Source organism: Dermacentor albipictus, chromosome 7 (assembly GCF_038994185.2).
Source record: "Dermacentor albipictus isolate Rhodes 1998 colony chromosome 7, USDA_Dalb.pri_finalv2, whole genome shotgun sequence".
Taxonomy (NCBI): Eukaryota; Metazoa; Arthropoda; class Arachnida; order Ixodida; family Ixodidae; genus Dermacentor; species Dermacentor albipictus.
This window is the reverse complement of record NC_091827.1, coordinates 28662853-28682005: the sequence shown is the minus strand read 5'-3', so window position 1 is coordinate 28682005 and position 19153 is coordinate 28662853. Positions and strand designations below refer to the sequence as shown.

The window sequence follows — 19153 nt, the reverse complement described above, 5'->3', positions numbered from 1 at the left end:
CCATACTCACCGGCTGGATGGATGGATGGATGGATGTTATGAGCGTCCCCTTTGGAACGGGGCGGTGGCTTGCGCCACCAAGCTCTTGCTACTATGCTGCCTAATATCCTACCTAGGTTAACCCATGAGAAAAAAAAAACCCACTATGAACTACCACGTCCAAATTTTCTGATACCCTATTGCGAACTGTGCTTTTGTACGTCTCCGTCCTTTGTCGTTTCCCTACTTTTCTTCCACCAATCCTCCAATCGCCTCTTACTGATGTCTATTGCGGACCTGTTTGCTTTTCCACTGCTCCCGCTGAACCCAAGGGCTTCAAGGAGGCCAGTGGTGCCTAAATCGACCGCTGGATAGATGTCTTCACATTCTAATAAAATATGCTCCGTCGTTTCCCTAGCTTTACCGCAGCAAGCACATGCTTCTTCTTCCTTCTTATATCTCGCTTTATACGTGCGTGTTCTAAGGCATCCCGATCTCGCTTCGAAAAGTAATGAGCTTCCCTTTGAGTTATCATAAATGGTTTCTTTCCTAATTTCGTTTTTTCCCCTTAAGTAGTTACTCATGGCAGGTTTCTTTTCCATTGCCGCCACCCATGAGATTAATTCAGCCTCTCTGACTTTCCGCTTGACCTTCTTTGTTGCTGTGTTGCCCACCCCACAGGCCGCATACTTGCTGGTAAGCTTCCTAGTTCTTTTCCTCCACTGTGAATCAATGTTTTGCCTGTACAGATACCTGAACACTCTCCCAGCCCATTTACTTTCCTCCATATTCCTCAGCCGTTCTTCATACTCAATTTTACTGCGAGCTTCCCTCACTTCAAAACTAGTCCAGCCCATATCCCCTTGCACAGCTTCATTTGTAGTCTTCCCGTGAGCGCCCAATGCGAGGCGACCCACTGACCTTTGGTTCCCGTCGAGTCCTGATTGTACCCCTGATTTAAAGCAAACAACCGCATTTGCAAAAGTAAGTCCTGGAACCATTACCCCTTTCCACATACCTCGGAGGACCTCGTACCTATTGTATCCCCATAGCGCTCTGTGCTTCATTATGGCTGCATTTCTCTTCCCCTTGACTGTTATGGTTTTTTCCTGTGTTTCCATATATCCGTTGCCTTCGTTTATCCATATACCAAGGTATTTATATTCTGTTACCCGAGGTATTTCTTGGCCCTGTATCTCCACTGTCTGTTCACTGTTTTCATTGAATACAATAACACCTGATTTTCTAACACTAAATTTCAAACCTAAATTGTTGCCTTCCTGTCCACAAATATTAGCCAGACGTTGCAAATCACTTTGGTTGTTTGCGAGCAACACAATGTCGTCTGCATAAAATAAACCTGGGAGTTGCTGCTCTATTACTGTACCTGCCTGTTTGTATGAGAGATTAAACCCGATATTACTTCCTTCTAGCGCCCTCTCCATCCTCACCATGTACATCATAAACAGCAGCGGGGATAAAGGGCACCCCTGCCTCAGTCCCTTGTTGATATGAACTTTCTCCGCGCTCCTCATCCCTTCCCATTCAACGCAAACAGTATTTTCTAGGTAAATCTCTCTCAAAAGCTGTATACAATCGTTACCTAAGCCTTCCCCTTCCAGAATATCCCACAAAATGCTGCGGTCTACGTTGTCGTATGCTCCTGTAATGTCCAAAAAGGCCACATACAACGGTCTGCTTTCTGCTTTTGATATTTCAATACACTGAGTAAGAACAAACAAGTTATCATCCAAACGCCTACCTATTCTAAAGCCATTCTGAAGCTCTCCCAAAATGTCATTATTTTCTGCCCATGCTTGAAGCTTTAATTTGTTTGCCTGCATTGCTAGCCTGTATATTACCGATGTAATGGTCAACGGTCTATACGAGTGAATTCTGTCTTTCTCCCCCTTACCTTTATAAATTAAATTCATTCTACTTTGTCGCCAACTGTTTGGTATTCGTCTATCTTTTAAAGTTTTTTCAACTGCTTTCACGAGAGCTTCCTTACTTTTTGGTCCCAGTTCATTTATCAGCCTAACGGGAACCTCGTCTAGCCCTGTGGCTGTGCGCTTAGGAATTTTCTCTTCCGCTTTCTTCCAGTTTAAATTTGTAAGGCACTACAGAAAAGTGACGCCGCAACGTGGACGTTGCCGAAAATACAGCTGCCAGATCAGTGCTCTTCATTCCCGTCTATCTAAAGTCGCTTTTTATATGAGGTGACTCGGCAGATAATTGAAACCAACGGTCAATCCGACGAGGTCAAACTAATGTTTAGTTAGCTCGGCCCTGAGCGTGAGATGTATTGTGATACATGTGTATTGATTGTATTGATTACATGTGACATGTAATCAAGGAAACGAGTGTATTTTCGGGAAACAAAGTGGTCTCCGTATAAAGAAAACAGTCCACAGAAAGCGTAAAACAGAGTCGTGTATTTATTTCTTGAAAAGTAAAATCGCTTGCATTCTTCGTCCCCCTGGAGAAATATGAAGTCCACACTAGTTTAGCTCGCAGTTATCGCTTCGCAGGCCTCAAAAAAAAAAAAGAAAAAAACGGTTGTTTCATGGTAAGTAGTCGAGAGCGTAGGCCAGAAGCACTTGGACAAAGCCCACTGTAGACCATCGAAGGCAGCATCAGGCGGCGTAGAGTCGGTGATCCAATGTTCCCCCATTCGGCAATCTCGGTGCTGCACAAAGAGTGTACCAATGAGGCATGAGAGGTGGAGAGACCGGTTGTCCCGACCTACAACGAGCAGCTACGCAACGCTTTTTGTAGTCCCACGAATGTCACGTCACAATCATTTCTGATAACGCATTTATTGTTTCTTTCGTTGTGCCGGTAATCGCGTGTAGTGCGTATTCCTGAGGAAGAAGCTGTCTATCACCAAAGCGAAAATGAAGTAAAAGAATGGTGAAACAGAAGATTTACATTATAGAATGCTTGCGAAGTTTAACTTTCATGGCGTAACACTCGGTGTAACTAACCCAGTTTCGCTGTTCGACCATCTTCACGGACAGGAAGGAGCGGTCAATTGTTTTCCCACCTATTCGCTAGTTATCAATGTAGGACTAGTAATATACTTGATTCACACTGTATATATAGTCGGAACGAAGGCTACGCCGCTTCCCATTGCAACCGTACGACCATCAGCGCGCCCAAAAGGTTTCAATGTTTCATAAACAAATCACGCAGAGGTACGCATAAGTAATGGTCTTTAGTGCACGGAATACAGCGCACCAGATCGTAAAAACAAGTACAAGTATTACAAAGTCATAACAAATGAAGAGTATGACACAAAATTAGAAGCTGTTTGCCTTTCACGCACTTGCTTAACGTTTTGGTAAGCGCTATCAGCGCTTCATGTCGAAGGAGAATGAGATCACGGGAGCGGAAGAAACGAGTTACCTTGAGAGAGGTCTAGCTGCCTTCGCTTGGATGGAGGCGCCTATGAAAGAAGGTCCCGGTGATCGCCGTGTCCATGTGCACTCCAGGGGTAGAGCATACGGGTATGTCCGTTGCTCAGATGCTGCGAAGTAACGACGAATCTGTTAGAACAAGTCGACGATCCGCCAAGGCAGGTCCGCGTACCGTTCCACGTTACCCAGGCAACGCAATCGCATGCGATGATTCACTTTCTTGCAGGTCACGACTGTGCAACCTGGCCGTACAGTGACGTCGGCGCCATGTCTAATCTCCTAGCATGTTAACCGGCGCCGGCATAGAGGCATAAGATAGGAGAAAGATGACCATGAGATCACGAATAATCAGAAGAAATTATAACCGATGACAACCTAAGAATTGAGTGCGAAGTCCAGCGTAACAAATGCGAATATGTTGCATGTTTCTGAAAGGTGACGGCAGCGAGAGAACACGATGGACCGTTTACCAAGTGTAAAACTACTCTTGATATTGCATTTCCGCGCAGGTAGACAATACGGTGCCTTCCACTACAGCGGCCTCAGAGGTACAGGAATGATTACAATGTACAATTACAAGCAATGTACAGCAACCCGCTCAACCCCACTGCCAAGGTTCAATAAATCGACTCAGAAAATGCCAAAGGGACAACTTGCCGAAGAGTCGACAGGTTAAACCATGATCTCTTTTACATTGCTTAGTTCCGTAAAATTTCCACGCAGCACGAAAACCTTCGCAGGTGACTTCCTGAACGCATGTAGGACACTTAAAATAGTAAGGCTCGATCCGCTTTCTTTAATATTATTTAAACGCCTACTATGCGACATTTTTTAAAGATAATTGTGTGAACTTGTTTGCAAAAATGAAAGCGATAAAAGAAGAAAGGTGCAGCAGCAGATTTGGGTGTCACAACATTCGTGGGATACCTATGGATACCCATAACACCAAACATGCGCAAAAATGCAGTAAATCACATTACTACACAAATACGTTAGACTCACTGGAAGAAATGCCAATAACACCAGCGTCCTTTAACCACAGAAAACCCAAATTTGAAATCACGCGTTCGCTCTCGATTGTCCCGTGCGACATTTCACAAGATGCCGTGTCTCAAACCGCATACTCGCGTTTGCGGGAGATGTCATAACGTTCAATCATCTAAACATGCGAATAAATTTCGTAGCAAGTGGGTTACTCACCTTGTGCGCGTAGGAAACAGAAAACAACGTTAGCCGGCCCAGTCTTCACAGCGTGGCGAAGTGAAAAGCCAGGCCGCGGCAGGACCGGAGCACGCGTCATGGACGTAGTCCAGTCCGGCCGTGACCGGGCAGGCCGACCGGTGCAGGAAAAGGGTGATGCAGAGCGAGTGCTCTCCTTTTATGCTTTCTTTCGACCACGTGGTCCCCTAGGAAACAACGAGAGCGAGAGAGAAAAAGAGAGTGAGATAAAGAAAGAAGAAAGAGAGTTTGAGCGAGGAAGAGAGCGAGCGAGAGAACTGTTTCTTCTTCAGAGTTCAGCTGGCTCCCTCCCTCGCGTGGTATACCGTGCCATCCCCCACGTCCCTCAACAAAGCTTTTGCACTTGACATCCGCAAGGCATGCAAACCGCGTAACACAGTAAGGCCGGCTCCGCTTTCTTTCAACTTACTATAGGATATTTTTTTTTTACAAAATTGTTTGGACGTGTTTGCAAAAGTGAAAAAATAAAAATACTAATAAAGCTGTGGTAGCAGATTGAGACTGGCAGAACTTTCGAAGTTAATCAACAAGCGTAAGACAGCTGACATAAGGAAGTATAATATGGATAGAATTGAACATGCTCTCAGGAACGGAGGAAGCCTAAAAACAGTGAAGAAGAAACTAGGAATCGGCAAGAATCAGATGTATGCGTTAAGAGACAAAGCCGGCAATATCATTACCAATATGGATGAGATAGTTCAAGTGGCTGAGGAGTTCTATAGAGGTTTATACAGTACCAGTGGCACCCACGACGATAATGGAAGGGAAAATAGTCTAGAGGAATTCAAAATCCCAAAGGTAACGCCGGAAGAAGTAAAGAAAGCCTTGGGAGATATGCAAAGGGGGAAGGCAGCTGGGGAGGATCAGGTAACAGCAGATTTGTTGAAGGATGGTGGACAGATTGTTCTAGAGAAACTGGCCACCCTGTATACGCAATGCCTCATGACCTCGAGCGTACCGGAATCTTGGAAGAACGCTAACATAATCCTAATTCATAAGAAAGGAGATGCCAAAAACTTGAAAAATTACAGACCGATCAGCTTACTGTCCGTTGCCTACAAACTATTTACTAAGGTAATTGCAAATAGAATCAGGAATACCTTAGACTTCTGTCAAGCAAAGGACCAGGCAGGATTTCGTAAAGGCTACTCAACAATAGATCATATTCATACTATCAATCAGGTGATAGAGAAATGTGCGGAATATAACCAACCCTTATATATAGCTTTCATTGATTACGAGAAAGCGTTTGATTCTGTCGAAACCTCAGCAGTCATGGAGGCATTACGGAATCAGGGTGTAGACGAACCATATGTAAAAATACTGGAAGATATCTATAGCGGCTCCACAGCCACCGTACTCCTCCACAAAGAAAGCAACAAAATCCCTATAAAGAAAGGCGTCAGGCAGGGAGATACGATATCTCCAATGCTATTCACAGCATGTTTACAGGAGGTATTCAGAGGCCTGGAGTGGGAAGAATTGGGGATAAAAGTTAATGGAGAGTACCTCAGTAACTTGCGATTCGCTGATGATATTGCCTTACTTAGTAACTCAGGGGACCAATTGCAATGCATGCTCACTGACCTGGAGAGGCAAAGCAGAAGAGTGGGTCTAAAAATGAATCTGCAGAAAACTAAAGTAATGTTTAACAGTCTCGGAAGAGAACAGCAATTTACAATAGGCAGCGAGGCACTGGAAGTCGTAAGGGAATACACCTACTTGGGGCAGGTAGTGACGGCGGATCCGGATCATGAGACGGAAATCATCAGGAGAATAAGAATGGCCTGGGGTGCGTTTGGAAGGCATTCTCAGATCATGAACAGCAGGTTGCCATTATCCCTCAAGAGGAAAGTATATAATAGCTGTGTCTTACCAGTGCTCACCTATGGGGCAGAAACCTGGAGGCTTACGAAAAGAGTTCTACTCAAATTGAGGACGACGCAACGAGCTATGGAAAGAAGAATGATAGGTGTAACGTTAAGGGATAAGAAAAGAGCAGATTGGGTCAGGGAACAAACGCGAGTTAATGACATCTTAGTTGAAATCAAGAAAAAGAAATGGGCATGGGCAGGACATGTAATGAGGAGGGAAGATAACCGATGGTCATTAAAGGTTACGGACTGGATCCCAAGGGAAGGGAAGCGTAGCAGGGGGCGGCAGAAAGTTAGGTGGACGGATGAGATTAAGAAGTTTGCAGGGACGGCGTGGCCACAATTAGTACATGACCGGGGTTGTTGGAGAAATATGGGAGAGGCCTTTGCCCTGCAGTGGGCGTAACCAGGCTGATGATGATGAGCAGATTGAGGTTTCACCCGAGTCGTGGGATACGTATGGATACCTATAGTGCCTGACATGTACGTTAGGTGCATTGAAGTACATTTATCTACAAATATGCCATCATAAGTGAAAGAAATGCTACTAAGACTAGTTTTCTTTCACCACAGGCAACCGAACCTTGAAACCACGCGTCGCTCTCGACTGCCTCGTGATACAGCATAAGATACAGGAGGCCACGCTGGAGATAGTCGATAAATACAAGTACCTTGGCGTGTGGATAAATAATGGCATTGAGTATCTGACAGTACGAAAAATATCTAACGACCAAAGGTAACAGAAGTGCAGCGATTATGAAGAGTAGGGCACTGTGGAACTACAATAGGTACGAGGGATATGGAAGGGGGTAATGGTACCCGGCCTGACTTTTGCCAATGCGGTTCTATGTATTAGAACAGAGACCCGGCAACAGTTGGAAATTAGGCAACGTGGGGTGGGTAGGCTCGCTCTGGGAGCACATGGCAAGACACCAAATCTTGGAGTGCAGGGGGATCTGGGATGGTCTTCTTTCGAGGGCAGAGAGGCTAGTAGCAAGATAGCCTTTGAGGAGCGATTGAGAAAAATGGGGGAAATTCGGTGGGCTAGGAAGGTTTTCAGTTACTTATACACGAGGAATGTTGACACGAGGTGGAGGAAGCGAACTAGAAAATTGACAAGCAAATACTTGGGCAGTAGCGGGGGAACAAGTAAGGAATCATCTGTCAAGAAAAAGGTTAAGGAGGCAGAGAGGGGTATGTGGAGTGCAGAGATGCAAACCAAATCGGCATTGGAGACATACAGGACGTTTAAGCAGGAAATAGCCAAAGAAAATATTTACGATAACTCTAAGGGAAGCTCATTGTTGTTCGAAGCCAGGACAAGTGTACTGAGGACAAAAACGTACCGAGCCAGATACCAGGAGATAGATTTGGTATGCGAGGCGTGTAGAGAGGAGGAGGAAATGGCGGAACACCTGATACTTGCTTGTAAACAACTTCACCCTGCAGTTGAATCTAACGGGGAACTATTCAAAGCCTTGGGTTTTAAAGACAGTGAAAGTAGAATAGACTAACTAAACGGAGGCTATCTGATTGGTGGACAATATCAACGCAGAAGTAAAGGAGTAAATACATAGGTATGCATGCATATAGAACGATTAAAGGCTAGGTGGCGCGCGTCGCCGCCGCCCGATTCAAAGGGTTGAGCCACAATCATCCATCCATCCATCCATCCATGCGGCATTTCATAAGATGCCGTGTCTCAGACCGCATACTCGCGTTTGCGGAAGATGTCATAACGTTCAATCATCTAAACATGCGAATAAATTTCGTAGCAAGTGGGTCACTCACCTTGTGCGCGTAGGAAACGGAAAAGAGCGTTAGCCGGCCCAGTCTTCACAATGTGGTGAAGTGAAAAGCCCGGCCACGGCCGGACTGGAGCACGTACCATGCGCGTAGTCCAGCCCGGCCGTGACCAGGCAGGCCGACCGGTGCAGGAAAACGGTGGGGCACTGCGAGTGCTCTCCGTTTATGCTTTCTTTCGACCACGTGGTCCCCTAGAAAACAACGAGAGAGAGAGAGGGGGGAAAGAGAGAGTGAGTTAGAAAAAGAAGAAAGAGAGTTTGAGCGAGGGAGAGAGCGAGCGAGAGAACTGCTTCTTCTGCAGAGTTCAGCTGGCTCCCTCCCTCGCGTGGTATGCCGTGCCCTCCCCCACGTCCCCCACCAAAACTTTTGCACTTGACATTCGCAATACATGTAAACCGCGTAACACAGTAAAGCCGGCTCCACTTTCTTTCAACTTACTATAGGATATTTTTTTTTACAGAATTGTTTGGACGTGTTTGCAAAAGGGAAAAAATAAAAATACTAATAAAGCTGGGGTAGCAGATTGAGGTTTCACCCGATTCGTGGGATACGTATGGATACCTATAGTACCTAACATGTACGTAAGGTGCATTAAAGTACATTTATCTACAAATATGTCATCATAAGCGAAAGAAATGCCACAGACAACCACAGACAACCGAACCTTGAACTCACGCGTTCCTCTCGAATGTATCGTGCGGCAATTTCGTAAGCCGTTATAACGTTCGATGATCTATTCAGCTTATGAAAGACACGAATAAATTTCGTAGAAGGTGGATTACTCACCTTGTTGGTGTAGGAAACGGAAATGAACGTTAGCCGGCCCAGTCTTCACAATGTGGCGAAGAGCAAAGCGAGGCCACGGCCGGACCGGAGCACGCACCATCCACGTGGTCCAGTCCGGCCGTGACCACGCAGGCCGACCGGTGCAGGAAAAGGCTGGAGCACTGCGAGTGCTCTCCTTTTAAGCTTTCCTTCGACCACGTGGTCCCCTAGAGAAGGAGAAAGATATACAGAGAGGGGGGTCAGATGGAGGGAGGGTGGGAGAGAGAGAGCGAGAGAACTGTTTCTTCTGCACGGTGGCTCCCTCCCCGGCATGCCCTCCCCAAGTCGTGTTTCACTCCCGACGCCAGCGCCCGTCTTTCCCCTACCGGCGCAAGGCGAACTTTCTCGATGAGTCACGCTTGTCTCCACGTGGCCGCTTCTTTGTAAACTCACGTGAAAAGAGATCATCACTAGTTGAGGGAGCGATGCTTCTCGAGCCAGCACTTCGACACTAAGGCTTGGCTTATATCGAGGCAACAATGGCCGCTGATGCTCGATGGAAAGACGCACTCGTGGTGATTGTCAAGCGGACGTGTAGGTACGATCACAAAAAAAAAAGTCGAAATGTTCAAAAAACGGTAATCATTAGTTGTGTTAGCTACATTACAAGGTGGAAGGGTGCTCAAGCCGAGGGGTTGCAGCTGATTCTTTCCAGTGGTTGTAAGAATACGAAATACAGACGAGAGTTCTCAAGTGCAAGCAGGGCCTGTCAATCGTAGGGCCCTACTTTTCCGTTAAACCAGGAAGAAAAAAGACCTCTTTTTACGGTTAAAAGAACCAACAATAGTATATAAAAACGATTTAAAGGGAAATGACTTGTGTGAATACACTCGTATTCGAACAAATTGCTTTCATTTCACATTTGCTCTACTTACTCAATCCGCTCGGTGGCTAAATAGCGTTGCGCTGCATACCACTAGATCATGGGTTCCACTCCCGACCACTTGGACGCATTTACGGATATTTAATTCAAGAGAAATGTTCGTGTACCGCGCTCGGGATTGTAAAGTGAACGGCACCGCATCGCTTAAAGAGAATACGGAGGCCTCCACTACGGTGTCCCTCGTGGTCGTTAAAACCCGCAACCTTACATAACCTAACATTTTTCACACTGCTGCGCACCGGCAGGACAATGTTATGCATAATTATCACATACAGCACGTCAGAGAAAGCAGGTCACAGAAAGCAGCAGGTCACAGAAAAAATAATGTGAGTGATATGTTCATCTTCGTGTAGACGTCATAAAACAAGCGCAGTCACGCAGAATGACAATAATTAAATCACAACCTTCTGGCACTGAAAGTACGGAACGTAAATTCTGCACGCCGCACACGAGATCAATGAGTACCGACAGTCCCGCAGACTCCCGAGAGTGAACGTAACCTCCTGCTGAGTCGGAACTGACCTTATGCTAACGCATATTTAGCTGGAAAATAACTGTACCAGAATATACGTTTGCCTTAAAGGCAAGCAAAATGTGCTAAGTCGGAAAAATAAAAGCTTGACACAGACGCGCGTTTCCTTCGCACACACAGTTTATCTTCTAGTTGAACATAACGACCCAGAGTTAGCGTTGCCTTCGCGGTGAAGCGGTGAAAGTGATTGTCTCTGTTTGATCCAGATCAGAGGGTGCAGATCTCAATTGACACGACGCACCTGTGACAAACCACTGGCGTAAAGCTTTCGCGCGTAGCACGGCGCTTGATGGAAGCCATGCTTCGACAACACGGAGGATGTCTGTTCTCTTTTCATTCTTGCCTTGTTTTGAACTGTAATAAAAATGCATCAAAGGGGCACGCAGCGTGCAACTGAAGCACGTCCGACAGCTAAGCAACTCAAGTTTACACAGCTAAGTCGAAATCGAAATTCCACCGCCTACGCGCCATGCGGTGAAACACCGCGTGAATTGACCGATTGTTTGGTCATTTACTTCGCTGTACGGGTTAAGACAATTGCACCAAGGAAAAGAAGAAAAAAATTCAAATAAATGTCGCGGTGCAGCGTACAAACATCGTCATTGTTTTCTTTTTTTTTTTCGCACAAAAGCAAAGCCACGTGCAAACAGTTGCTGGATAGAATCGGGAAGGGAATAAGCGTTGTTTCCAAAGCTGGTGCAAGCGCCCGGTGAGGATGACGAGCTTGTGCGACTCGATTAGTCATCGATAAGTACCGAAGCCGCATTCCAGAGAAAGCGTCAGGATGGCTCGCCCACTTTAAGCAACTGGTCATTCGGCGAAGCTTCACATTCAGTCGCCTGTGCGCGGAGGGGAAGTCAGACGCGGACAATGGAGAAGGCCTTCTCGCGTTAGCCAGATGCCGTGCGCCATCTTTCTCCGAACTGCATGGAATTCGCAAGATAGTCGCGCGCGCCCCTTCCATACAGGGAGCGTGGTCGCTGCATGCCAGTTGACAAAGAATGTCAAGCTGAAATCGGAGGGGGAACCAAAGGCTATGGAAAAGAAACCTCCTATGAGTAACTACTTAGGAGGAAAAAAAAAACGAAATCAGGAATGCTGTAATTATCCGTAACTCCCCTCAGAAGCAGTGCAGAAACTGCTCAAGTAAAACTCTTGCTTGGGGTAAGTTGGTTCATGCTTGAAGTAGTAAAGGCAAGGCGCAGAAGACCAGGACTCAGGAAGAAGAACACAAATGACAGCACCGGCGCCAGAAACTGCAACGCTTCCCTTTCTACTAAGGAGCAAAGCCAGGGGGGACGGAGAAAGAACTGCAGAGAGAAGAAGAGGGAGAAGGAGCAGTTCTCATATAATAGAGGGGAGAGAGGTGACGTGAGAAGGGAAGGAAGCTGTGCTGCCATATGGGCTGGAGAATTAAGCGTAGTTTCCCTCTACCAAACCATGACGAAACCCCACTATACTATACGACAGCTGTTGCGGGGAAACAGGATAAGCGTAAGTTCAAGGTACGGTGTAGCACGTTGCTGCTATTTCAGGAAAATAAACGGCATGCAGATATTTCACGCCTGCAACTTAGGGCGCACGGAAGCAGAGCACCATTATTTAAAGCGCACCGCAGTGTCCAGGCGACACTACGGAAGCAGTTGACCGCCAAATCAACCATTCTGTCCCCGTCGCATTAGCTTTGCGGCCATGGCATTGCTAGACGCCGTGGATTCCATCCCAATCGCGGCAGCCGCATTTCGACGGGGGCGAAAGGAAAACGCACGTGCACTTAGATTTTGGGACACGTTAAAGAACATCGCGGTGTCAAAATTAATCCGAAGACCACCACTACGGCGCGCCTCACAATCCGATTATGGTTTTGGCACGTATAGCCCCATCATCAAATTTAAGTTTTATAGTTCTGCCAGAATGCGATGTGTCATGTGAGGAAACGCAACGCTAAACACTCGCTGAGGTTATAAAACATGGCTCACAACAACGCCTCAAGCAAACACCGCTCCCTAGGTGTTCTGTGTACTACGCAGACAAACAGCAGTGGTGTACGCAAGGTAACGTTTAACATAAACTCACCACTCTCGCGTTAGTCTAAACGTTGAATAAATTAAGCCTTAGCCGTCAACATCACCGCTAATTATCGTCAATCAAAGCAAACAGCACAGAAAGCTTTGCTTACATTGATTCCCACAGTGCGTGGGACCTGTATATGTTTTTTTCTTATTCTTATTTAGCCCATGTAGGACATTAGCAAGAGCTTGGTGGCGCAACCTACCACCCCGATCCAAAGGGGACGCTCATAACATCCATCCATCCAATTGGCCCGGTCAAAGAGAAGACAGAAGCGCAGAAAAGCTCTGTCTGAACATTTCGAGAAAGAACGCAAAAACGACTGCCAGTTAGACAAGAACGGAAAATGATGCGAATCTCACGCACGGTGGGAATCGATGTAAGCGAAGCTTTTTGTGCTCGTTCTTTGACTGACGATAATAAATGCTGATGTTGACGGTGAATGTTAAATGTATTCAGCGCAAAGTCCAGTAGGAGAGTGGCGAGTTGGTGTTAGCCTTTACTCTCTGCCACGCTCAGGCGCTTACCCAGGGAAGGGGGACCGCCCCCCCCCCCCTAAATCAGACGGCATACTTAGCTCCCCTCCCGCCTTTCTCCCTCATTGTCCTTCATCTCGAAGCTGTGAGAAGTCTCAGTGGAACAAGGCCAAGGAGTATCAATAACTCATGGACAACTTTTCTTGGCCATGAAGCGACAGCTACGGCGCCGGAGATTATGCACATCAATGTAGACCGAGATATATCTCGGCACTGATTTCGCCGACCTCGCGGAAAACATCACTACTTTTGCTAACGCAAATAAAATTAACTTGGCGTAAATACATCAATGCTTACATCTATCCGATATGTATCGAGTACTGCAGTGGTGCTCCAGTTACTTCTGCGCCTTAATGCATCAAACGACGCTTTGTTAAGAAAGTAACTGGAACGCCAGAGCACTCCTCCGCAAAGTTAGGTAATTAATATCTCGAAACTGGTGCCATCCTGAAAATGTGGATCCGCCTTCAGAACTCCAAGTCTAAATTTTTCAATTGCAATATGGGCCGTAAGGTAATCAGCTAAATTGATAATTAGCGAGTTTTCTTGATTAGACAATTATGCATTTCAATTTCTTGTGCAAGTAATGCCCGCCTCTTCGAGTAGAGCAGCTGATGAACTAGAACTGTGCTATCAGCTTCAGGGCATCCTTAAAAAAATTTGAACATGTTCGCCGAGAGACCCGGTATGTTCTGGTAGAGTAACTTTCAGCTAAATATTCGTCGCCATAGAGTCAGTTATTTTTATTTATTTTTATTTTTTGAGATTAAGACATGATTGCAGTTGCGGCTTAAAGCAAATCGAGCTTGAAAACATGCGGAAATTTCATGCTGCAGAATAAAATTTGAGTCAGCAGCAGCTTACGTTCACTCTCAGAAGTCTGCGCGACTGTCGGTACTCATTGATCTCGTGTGCGGCTCGTTGAATTTATATTCTGCACTTTCAGTGCCGGAAGGCTGGGATTTAGTTACTCTAACTCTGCGCAACTGCGTTTGTTTCACGACGTGTACACAAAAATGAATAGATCACTCGGACAATTTTTTTCTTTGTTATGCTACATGTGACAAGTGTGCATAACATTGTTCTTCGGGTGCGCAGCAGCGTGAGAAATGTCAGGTTATATCGAGTTGAGGGTTTTAACGACCACGAGGGACACCGTAGTGGAGGTCTCCGTATTGATTTTACGCGATGTGGTGCTTTTGACTGCATAACCCCGAGCACGCTACACGAGTATTTTTTTGTTATTTTGAATTAAATATCTGGGAAGGCGACCAAGTGGTCAGGAGTCGAACACCTGACCTCGAGCTAAGCAGCGCAACATTAAGTAGCCACCAAGCGGATTGAGTGCGTAGAACAAATGTGAAGTGAAAGCAATTAGTTCGAATGCGAGTCGATTTAAAGAAGTCATTTTCTGTTAGCCTGTACTTATATTTTATTGCTGGAATTCAAACAGACAAAATGCGTGAGAGTATATCACTGTACAGAGTAGCGTGCCCGCTGTTGTATACGCGCCGGCAAAAATCTGTTTTTCTAATAAGGAGTCTCTCTCTCAAGTGCGATACCGAGTAAAACAGCTGTGCTTGTAGTGGAGAAGGCATAACCGGGATTACGCACTCGAAAACAATTCTGCTGCGTCTTGTCACATCTTCGAACAAGCAACATTCACAATGAGCGTGGCCGCTGTCTTTGCTTTTATCCCGTCGTATTAATTCATTTTTTGTTTCTTTTGTGCATATTTTGGGTATGCGCGTGTACATTGCCGACGAGCCGTACCCTCACCTGAGTTATCCACGATGTGCGCAACAACTTTTGGCCTGCTGGTCATTGACGGGCACGACGTTTTATTTTGGCACTTCAGAAATCTAATGTGTCAATCAACCCGGCTTTATTTCACGCTCCTCTTGCAGCAGTGGTTATTAGTAAAAAAATAACGATATGGCTCCCGCGTCCAATACTCACCGATACAACAGAAAAGTGACGGCGCAACGTGGACTTTGTCGAAAATGCACCTGCCAGATTAGTGCTCTTCATTCCCGTCTATCTAAAGTCGCTGTTTACATGAAGTGACTCGTCAGATAACTGAAACGAACGGTCAATCCGACGAGGTCAGACTAATGTTTAGTTAGCTCCGCCCTGAGCGTGACATGTATTGTGATACATCTGTATTAATTGTATTGATTACATGTGACATGTAATCAAGGAAACGAGTGTATTTTCGGGAAACAAAGTGGTCTCCTTATAAAGAAAACAGTGCACAGAAATAGTGAGAACAGAGTCGTGTATTTATTTCTTGAAATGTAAAATCGCTTGCAATCTTCGTCCCCCTGGAGAAATATGAAGTCGACACTTAATCGCAGTTATCGCTTCGCAGGCCTAAAAAATAATAAAAAGATAAACACAAATAAAGTTTCGTCCATTGTAGGTAGTTGAGAGCGTAGGCCAGAAGCACTTGGACAAAGCCCACTGTAGACCATCGAAGGCAGCATCAGGCGGCGTAGAGTCGGCGAACCAAGGTGCCCCCATTCGGCAATCTCGGTGCTGCACAAAAAGTGTACAAATGAGGCACGAGAGTTCGACAGACCGGTATTACCGAACTACAACGTGCAGCTACGCAACGCTTGGTGTAGCCCTACTAGTGTCACGTCGCAGTCGTTTCTGATAACGCATTTATTGTTTCTTTCATTGTCCCGGTAATCAAGTGTAGTGCGTATTCCTGAGGAAAAATCTGTCTACCACGAAAGCGAAAATGAGGCGAAAGAATGGTGAAACAGAATATTTACAATACAGAATCCTTGCGAACTTTGACTTTCATGGTGTAACACTCGGTGTAACCAACACAGATTCGCTGTTCGACCATCTTCACGGACTGGAAGGAGCGGCCGATTTCTTTCACTCCATTTGCTCGCAATCAATGAAGGACTAGTAATATGCAGGATTCACACAGTATATATAGTCGGGACGAAGGCTACGCCGCTTCCCATTGCAACCGTACGACCATCAGCGCGCCCAATACGTTTCATTGCTTCATAAACCCATCACGCAAAGGTACGCATAAGTAACGATCTATTGTGCACGGAATACAGCGCACCAGATCGTAAAAACAAATACAAGTATTACAATGTGATAACAAATGAATAGTGTGACACAAAACTAGAAGCTAGTTGCTTGTCACGCACTTGCTTAACATTTTGGTAAGCGCTAGCAGCGCTTCATGTCGAAGGAGGATGAGATCATGGGAGAGAGAGGAAGAAACGAGCTACCTTGAGAGAGGTCTAGCTGCCTTCGCTTGGATGTGGACGCCGATGAAAGAAGGTCCCGATGATCGCCGTGTCCATGTGCACCCCAGGGGGAGAGCATACGGGTATGTCCGTTGCTCAGATGCTGCGCAGTAGTGACGAAGCTGTTAGAACAAGTCCACGACCCGCCAAGGCAGGTCCGCGTACCGTTCCACGTTACCCAGGCAACGCAATCGCACGCGATGATTTACTTTCGCACAGGTCACGACTGTGCACCTGACTTTACTTCTAAGCGATGTCGGCAAATTTTTTTATTACGTCCAGTCAAGACAATGTATAGATGACCCCATCTCTGGCGATAACATCCTGTAGTTGTTTCCTCACCTCATTATTTAATCATCATCCAAAGATTGCGTCGCCGCTTCTCCAAGTTCGAAAACATCTCGAAGCACTCTTGTAAGTATGTGTAGCCTTTCGAACATGTTATGCTTGGTTTACTGAGACAGTGACGTCGGCGCCATGGTTAATCCTCTAGCATATTAGGAGAAAGATGACCATGCATATGAGCATATAGGAGAAAGATGACCATGAGATCACGAATAATCAGAAGAAATTATAACTCATGACAACCTAAGAATTGAGTGCGAAGGCCAGCCTAACAAACGCGCATAAGTTGCATGTTTCTGAAAGGTGACGGCATCGAGAGAACACGATGGAACGTTTACCAAGAGTAAAACTACTCGGTACATAATGTTTCCGCGCAGGTAGACGATACGGTGCCTTCCACTACAGCGACTTCAGAGGTACAGGAATGATTACAAAGTACAATTACAAGCAATGTACAGCAACACGCCCAGCCCCCTTCCCAAGGTTTAATAAAAAAAGAAAAGAAAATTTCAATAAAGAAAATGCCAACGGGACAACTTGCCGGAGAGTCGGCAAGATCAATTTTACGGAAGTAAGCAAAGTAAAAGGGAGCATGGCTTCATGATCCCTCTTACTTTGCTTAGTTCCGTAAAATTTCCACGCAGCACGAAAACCTTCGCAGGTGACTTCATGAACGCGTGTAGGTCACTTGAAATAGTAAGGCTCGATCCGCTTTCTTTGAAATTATTTAAACGCCTACTGTGCGACATTTTTTAAGCAAAATTATTTGTACGTGTTTGCAAAAATGAAAAAGAAAAAAGAAAGCTGCAGCAGCAGATTTGGGTGTCACCCCATTCGTGGGGTACCTATGCAAACCCATAACACCTAACATGCGCAAAAATGCAGTAAAACACATTACTACAAAAATACGTTAGCCTCAATCGAAGAAATGCCACTAACACCAGCGTCCTTTAACCACAGAAAGCACAAATTTGAAATCACAAGTGCGCTCTCGATTGTCTCGTGCGGCATTGCATAAGATGCCGTGTGTCAAACCGCATACTTGCGTTTGGGGAAGATGTCATAACGTTCAATGATCTAAAGCTACGAATAAACTTCGTAGCAAGTGGGTTACTCACCTTGTGCGTGTAGGAAACGGAAAACAGCGTTAGCCGGCCCAGTCTTCACAATGTGGTGAAGTTCAAAGCCAGGCCGCGGCTGGACCGGAGCACGCAACATGCGCGTAGTCCAGTCCGGCCGTGACCAGGCAGGCCGACCGGTGCAGGAAAAGGTTGGTGCAGAGCAAGTGCTCTCCTTTTATACGTTCTTTCGACCACGTGGTCCCCTAGAAAGCAACGAGAGAGAGAGGGAAAAAGAGAGTGAGTTAGAAAAAGAAGAAAGAGAGTTTGAGCGAGGGAGAGAGCGAGAGAACTGCTTCTTCTGCAGAGTTCAGCTGGCTCCCTCCCTCGCGTGGTATACCGTGCCCTCCCCCACGTCCCCCACCAAAACTTTTGTACTTGACATCCACAAGGCATGTAAACCGCGTAACACAGTAAGGCCGGCTCCGCTTTCTTTCAACTAGGATATTTTTTTTACAAAATTGTTTGGACGTGTTTGCAAAAGGGAAAAAATAAAAATACCGATAAAGCTGTGGTAGCAGATTGAGGTTTCACCCGATTCGTGGGATACGTATGGATACGTACAGTACCTAACATGTACGTTAGGTGCATTAAAGTACATTTATCTACAAATATGTTATCATAAGTGAAAGAAATGCTACTAAGACTAGTTTTCTTTAACCACAGACAACCGAACCTTGGAATCACGCGTTCCTCTCGAATGTATCGTGCGGCATTTCTTAAGTCGTTATAACGTTCGATGATCTCTATTCAGCTTATGAAAGATACGAATAAATTTCCTTGAAGGTAAGTTACTCACCTTGAGCTTGTAGGAAACGGAAAAGTACGTTAGCTGGCCCAGTCTTCACAGTGTGGCGAAGAGCAAAGCGAGGCCTCGGCCGGACTGGACCACGCACCATGCACGTAGTCCAGTCCGGCCGTGACCAGGCAGGCCGACCGGTGCAGGAAAAGGCTGGAGCACTGCGAGTGCTCTCTTTTTAAGCGTTTTTTCGACCACGTGGTCCCCTAGAGAACAAGGAAAGAGAGAGAGAGAGAGAGAGAGAGAAGGAGAGAAAGATTGAGCGAGAGAGAGGGAGAGAGAAGGAGAGAGAGAAAGATTGAGCGAGAGAGAGGGTGAGAGAAGGAGAGAGAGAAAGATTGAGCGAGAGAGAGAGGGCGAGAGAAGGAGAGAGAGAAAGATTGAGCGAGAGTTGTGTTGCGGGAGAGAGAGTGGGTGAGAGAACTGTTTCTTCTGCGGAGATCAGGTGAG

The 19153-nt window shown here is 46.0% G+C and overlaps 2 long non-coding RNA genes across 3 annotated transcripts in view; both read right to left on the bottom strand.

The window, feature by feature from the left end:
- Positions 1-2444: 2444 nt before the first annotated feature.
- LOC135917419 (uncharacterized) overlaps positions 2445-19153 on the bottom strand; it is a 41221-nt gene continuing 24512 nt past the window's right edge. The window contains exons 1-5 of one of the 2 annotated variants that reach the window (XR_010569268.1): positions 9104-9305; positions 8303-8508; positions 4599-4804; positions 3388-3508; positions 2445-2668 (exon numbers count right to left, since the gene is read on the bottom strand). This is a non-coding gene — a long non-coding RNA (uncharacterized lncRNA). Of the gene's footprint in view, positions 2669-3387; positions 3509-4598; positions 4805-8302; positions 8509-9103; positions 9306-19153 lie in introns of those variants that run through there. The other variant, XR_010569267.1, reaches the window with a different exon arrangement.
- Positions 15472-18835, bottom strand: LOC135917420 (uncharacterized). The gene is made up of 4 exons (XR_010569269.1): positions 18704-18835; positions 17905-18110; positions 16424-16544; positions 15472-15701 (listed from the first exon to the last, which is right to left on the bottom strand). It is a non-coding gene; the product is annotated as an uncharacterized lncRNA (long non-coding RNA).